Source organism: Aquarana catesbeiana, linkage group LG12 (genome assembly GCF_042186555.1).
Source record: "Aquarana catesbeiana isolate 2022-GZ linkage group LG12, ASM4218655v1, whole genome shotgun sequence".
Taxonomy (NCBI): Eukaryota; Metazoa; Chordata; class Amphibia; order Anura; family Ranidae; genus Aquarana; species Aquarana catesbeiana.
In genome coordinates, this window is record NC_133335.1 from 17,780,314 (window position 1) to 17,787,078 (window position 6,765).

Here is a 6,765-nt window from a genome sequence, read left to right on the forward strand (position 1 = left end):
AATAGAGCTTTCATTTGGCGGTATTTGATTATCTCGGCGTTTTTTTATTTTTTGCGCTATAAACAAAGAGCGGCAATTTTGAAAAAAAATAATTTTTTTTTACTTTTTGCTATAATATATATCCCAAAAATATATATATATAAAAACAAAATTTTCACTCAGTTTTTTTTTAAAACTAGTAATGGAGGTGATAAGCGATTTTTAGCGAGACTGCGGCAGACAAATCGGACACTTTTTTGGGACCATTGCCATTTATACAGCGATCAGAGCTAAAAATAGCCACTGATTACTGTATAAATGTCACTGGCAGGGAAGGGGACAACATTAGGGGGTGATCAAGGGGTTAAATGTGTTCCCTAGGTATGTTCTAATTGTGGGGGGGGGGCTGCCAGGGACATGACAGAGATCACTGTTCCTGATCACTGGGAACAGTAGATCCCTGTCATGTCCCCTGTTAGAACGGGAAATCGACTTGTTTACAAAGACAGTTTCCTGTTCTGCCTCTTTTTTTTTTTTTTTTTGAAAGCCCCTGGCGTGTGAAACGCACTCAAAAACTTCACCCTTTGCCAAAAAAAATGTGCACACACATAAAGAGTAAAACACAAAAACGTGCAACGGGTGTACACAAGCCCTCTAAAATCAGAGGGCCTTGCCCCGATCCCCCGGGGCGTTAGGCTCCAGACGGGGACTGGGGTACCTACACTTGGTCCATCTGGCCGAAACCATTCTCTGGAGGGTCTGCAGAGACCCATCCAAGTACTAGGTGGGGCTCCCCCGAAGGGAGACCCCATGAGAGAGGGCGAACCAAGCCAGAAGGCCATGTCCACCCCCTCCCAAGACTTTCAGGGCAGGCCCGAGGACCTACACCCTACCAGTGACACGTGCAAAATCGTGTACAAACATAAAAATACAAAAAGTGATAAACAAAGGGCTTAAATTAAAGAAAGTGGGGGAGAATGGAGTGGAGAGGAGAGTGAAAAGTGGTCATTGTGCAAAACAATGACCAGGCCCTCCTGCCAGGAATAAAAAATTCCTCTGGTCCCAGCCAAAAGGCCTGGCCCAGGAGGCAGGTGAGAAAAAAGTGTGGTATGGTGCAGTGACAGTGGTGACCCTCACTCACAGTGACTTTATGGCACCCCTGGACTGCCACTCCAGGGGCACATACGCCATGGGCTTCTTTCGAACCTTGGCCCACAGCCAGACTGGCGCAGCCCCCACCCCTACCAGGAAGGCCTGGAGCTCTGAGAGCTTAGGGAGAGCTCTGGACGCAAGGGCTCAACCACCACTCCCATTGCTCCTACCTAATTACATTCAGGAAATACTAACCGCCCCCCTGGTGGGAAAGGGGGGCCGTTGTGCTTTCCCGAAAAGCTGTATGAGAGGTGCCATCCCAGGGAGAGGTTTGGCCAGTGAAGCTCCTGTTGGCTCCATTCAGCCCTCCCCTCATCTCCACTCACCTGACCTCTGCAGGAGTCGATTCGTCGCAATGCACGAGAGTCGTCAGGAATCGCCTGTCAAGTTCCTCCTCCTGCGACCCTATTAGCCGTCTCCTTAGGGTCTTTTTTTTTTCTTTTTCTCTCACAAGCAAGGCTCGCCCCTGTATTCCAAGTGCTGGTTGGATGGGCCGTGGGATTCCTGCCCGTGAATGGCCTCGGCGGCTGTCAGTCAGGAGTTAGGTGGTTGGGCTACCCACGTCTCTCGCTGTCTCTGCTTTTGGCTTGGCATGCTGTGGCTGGTCTAGACGGCGGCGGCTCTAAGCTCTGTCTGTGGTTGGCTTCAGTCGTCATCGCCGGTGGTGTCCTCCTGGGCCCGGGACGTGGGGCTCTGTGTGAAGCCCCATCTCAGGGAAAGGTTTGGCTGGTGAAGCTCGTGTTGGCTCCATTCAGCCCTTCCCTCATCTCCTCTCACCTGACCCCCCCCTCCCAGGCTCCTCACTGTTCTTCTCCCACAAGGCTCGCCCCTGTATTCTGAGTGCTGGTTTGACGGGGCCGTGGGATTCCCGCCCGTGATTGGCCTCGGCTGCTGTCAGTCATCCAAGGTGTCAGGTGGCTGGGCTACCTGCGTCTCTCGCTACCTTGGCTTTTGGCTTGGCAGGCTGTAGCTGGTCCAGATGGCAGTGGCTTAATGCCCTATCTGTGGCTGACCGCAGTTGTCATCGCTGATGGTGGTGGGGTTTTGCTGGACTGGGGACGTGGAGCTGTGTGAGAGGCACCACCCCAGGGAGAGGTTTGGCCGGTGAAGCTCGTGTTGGCTCCATTCAGCCCTCCCCTTATCTCCGTTCACCTGACCCCTCCTCCCCCAGGCCTCCTCACTGTTTTTCTCACAAGCAAGGCTCGCCCCTGTGGGATTCCCGCCCGTGATTGGCCTTGGCGGCTGTCAGTCATCCAAGGTGTTAGGTGGCTGGGCTACCCGCGTCTCTCGCTGCCTCTGCTTGTGGCTTGGCAGGCTGTGGCTGGTTTGGAAGGAGGCAGCTCAAAGCTCTGTCTGTGATTGACCTAGGGTTGCCACTTCATCCCTTTAAAACCAAACACAGGTTCTGAGGCTAATTTGATGCAGATAAGGCACTAAGTGAGTTTGATTACCACCTTAATCAGCCACAGAACCTGTGTACAGTAATACCTCGGATTGCGAGTAACGTGGTTAACAAGCGTTTCGCAATATAAGCTATTATTTTTAAAAAGTCCTGACTTGGTTTGGGAGTGTTGGCTCGCAAAACGAGCAGGATTCAAGCCTCTGCGGTGTGCAGTACCAGAGGTGTGGGGGTGCCGGTGACACTTGGAGCCGTTCGGGTGCACTCGGAAACTCTAGGAAATACTCAGAAACACTCCGTTCCCAAGTGTTTCCAAGCCTTTCCGAGGCTTTCCGAGCGGCTCCGAACAGTCTCCGAGTATTTCCGAGTCTCTCTGGTGCCCCTTCCACCTCTGGCCACATGTTGTACTGCATACAATAGAAGTCAATGTGGAACAAATTATCTACGTTTCCATTGACTTCTATGGGGAAACTCGCTTTGATATGCAAGTGCTTTGGATTACAAGCATTCTCCTGGAATGGATTATGCTCATAATCCAAGGTTTCACTGTAATTCATATGTGTTCAGTTTTAAAGGGATGAGGTAGCAACGCTAGGATGACCTCAGTCGTCATTGCCGATGGTAGTGGTATCTTCCCAGGACGTGGGGCTGTGTGAGAGGCGCCATCCCAGGGAGAAGTTGGACAGATGGAGCTCGTGTTGGCTCCATCCAGCCCTCCCTTCATCTCCGCTCACCTGACCCCCCCCCCCCACTCTCCTTCCCCAGGCTCCTCATTGTCAGGGTGAGGAGAGGTGCCCCTCGTGCTGTACCCAAATAAAATTTTTGTCTTTTTTTTCCTCCACCAATAGAGCTTTCTTTTGGTGGTATTTGATCATCACTGCTTTTTTAATTTTTTTTGTGATATAAACAAAAAATTACTGACAATTTTGTAAAAAAAAAAAAAAAATCAAATGTCTTGATAAATTTAGGCCAATATGTATTCTGCTACATATTTTTGGTAAAAAAAAAATCCCAATAAGCGTATATTGATTGCTTTGTGCAAAAGTTATAGCGTCTACAAACTAAGGGATATATACTGGAATATTTATTTATTCATTTTTATTTATTTTTTTTACTAGTAATGGCGGTGATCGGCGACTTATAGCAGGACTGCAATATTGCGGCGGAAAATCGGACACTAAGGATAATTTCACACTGGGGCGGTGCCGGCGTTTTAGCGGCGATTTACCGCTGCTATAGTGGCGCTTTGGCGCTGCTTTTCGGGCTGTAGCGGGGCGCTTTTAACCCCCAAGAAGGGGTTAAAAGCACTCGTGATGCGACGCTTTCCGAAGCGTCGCATCACGGGCGTCAAGAAAACACATCACATCAAGAAAACCAACATATAATATATTAGTTCTGTCTGAAAATCGGCAAAACAGTCTTATTTTTTTTTTCTTTAATTAAAAAATTTGATCTCTGAGTCTGATGATATTTACCAGATTCAACCTCTAATAGTATATACACTATATATCTCCTCTAATAGTATATACAGTATATATATATATCTCTTCTAATAGTATATACAGTATATATCTCCTCTAATAGTATATATTTTATATATCTCCTCTAATAGTATATACAGTATATATCTCTTCTAATAGTATATACAGTATATATCTCCTCTAATAGTATATACAGTATATCTTCTCTGTCTGTTCTTCTCAGAGTGGATTAGATATTGAAGAAAAAATTGCCTTTTTTTTTTAACTTTACATAATAAATAAATTATACACCACACTTTTTTGGGGGTTATTGTGCGATTAATCAATTAATCAAAACAATAATCGGCCAACTAATTGATTATGAAAATAATCATTAGTTGCAGCCCTAAAGCCCTAAACATTGCTGGATGAATTAACATCTTCCAGTACAGACCTGAGACGGCAGTACCTGCCAGGCCCGTGTACATAAGGACCAATAATTAGTTCCTTACAATTTTTTTTTTAACTGAAAATAACCGCGTTGTACATGAACTGATCCCGTTGTTGATATAACAGCAGCTGAACATGAAAAATCACAGATTAATATCTTTTCGTGTTTTGGATCTTTTTCTAAAAAAACAAGAATATATTTGCAGGGTTTCCGTGCTCAGAAGTAAATTCAAGTTAACTGATGTTTCCTTGTTTTTCTAATTGGCGAGTCATTATTATTTGGCAGGGCGAGCTTCACATGTTGATTTATTTAGAATTTAACTTCCATACATTCCCTGCATAAAACATGAGTCGCCCTCAACTGATCTGCCAGGAACTTTCAGCAAGGCAATATTTTATTAAAAGAGCTTTGAAAAGAGAGATGAAGTGATTAGTCCTCTAACTAATCGAAAAAGAATCCAAACATGCACACTGCAAAGGAAACCGCGTAATGATCAGCGCCGCTTCATTTTAATATTGTAAGCAGTTATTTATTTTTTGTAGGCAGTACTGGTGGGATGCAGTTAAAGGTAACAAATTATTTTTCTTTCACCAGCCTTTTTGGCCTATAAATACAAGTTTATTTTATTTTTTGGGCCCATGAAGCAGCTATAAACAAACATTAGATGCCTTGTATATATGGGTTTGTTTATAGTTTTCCATGCTGATGAGTGAGTAGTTATTAAAAAAAAAGTATGGGCTTGTTTTTATAGAATCATACTTACCTAGGTGGCAGCAGCATCAGTCCCCCGGTGTCTCTAACACTGAGAACTGAGCGATCAAACACCACCAATCGCTAGGGTTTTCACAGCTCCGTGAGCAGAGAGCTGGTGACTGTCAGTCAGCTGCTCTCTACTCTGCCCCCCCCCCCACACTCACTAGAGCGCAAGGCTGTGGAGGGGGCAGGAGAGGCCTGCTCAGGCTCTCAGCGGCTCACTGAGAGGCTAAGCTGGGTGCCAGCCCAGGCATATGGGTGAATGCCAACTCCATTGTCCCGATCTTGCCCGAGCCTGAGCTGGCTCTGTGACATCAGCTGACAGCGGACTTCAGCCTGCTGTCTGCTGAAAACGGGTCACAGGAGTGCAAAACAAAGTGCACTCCTGTGATTCACTGGAAGAAGTACAACCAAACGAGCTTTGGCTGTACGTCTCCTTTAAAGAAGAAGTATCATTAAAAATCTTTGCTAAATCCAATAGGGGACTCCGTGAAACACTTAATTCTGCTAACATCCATGCAGTGGTTCATAAGTAAAATAAATGTATTATTTTGTTAGTGCTGTATCTCCACCCCTGTATGAATCCCAATTTATTGGCTTTCCTATAAGAAGGGGGGTTACAACACGGCACTGATCCCCAACACCCTCTCTAAGCTGACTTTTCGTTTGCTATTATGAATGAACTATCGGCACTGCAGGACTGTGCGATACAGCTGCCGACTGCCAGTAAACATACACAGTGCCACAGATCTGTCACAGCCCCGACAGAGCTGACTGTTCATTTATGATAGGAAAATATCAGTCTCTGCTGCGGGGCTGTGTGTTGTATCTTCCAGCGCAGTGGATGTTTACTGGCATCTGGGGGCTCTTATGCACAGCCCCGCCAGCACTGACTGTTCATCCATAAAAGTAAGCCACCAGTCATTGCTGCGGGGCTGTGTGATTGCGCTGCTGACTCATAGTAAACATCCACTGCACTTGCAGACACATCCCACAGCCCCGCGGTGCTGATTGTTTACTTTTATGGATAAACTGTAGACACTTAATTATGCCCTTGCTGCCCAGTCCCGGCATTCCTTTAATAGGGTCTGGGAGCAGCAAGGATCAGCGATCATGTGACCACAGTGATTGGCTCTCCACAGTGGTGACATGATTGGGAGCTGGTCCCACTGGCTACCAATCGTTAGTGGGGAACGATGGCTGTCTTTGACAGCTCGGTCTCTGTGCTGGGTGCGCACAGTGAGCGTGCTCTCAGCACAGAAACTCTGGGCACTTAGTGATGCATATGTGCAACATGTGGGTGTTAAAGCCCACCCCTTTGCGGCTGCAGATGTGTGTTGTGCAGGTGTTCCGGCCGAAATTATACTTTTTAAATAAAAATACCCCTATAATACACAAGCTTAATGTATTCTAGTAAAGTTAGTCTGTAAACTAAGGTCTGTTTTGTTAGTTTATAGCAGTAGTTTGTTATTTTATAAACTTACAGCAGGCCGTGGCCATCTTAAGTGTGGGCATCTGAAGCCAGACTATATTTCTTCCTGGATCTCATCCTTGCAGATCTCGCACATGCT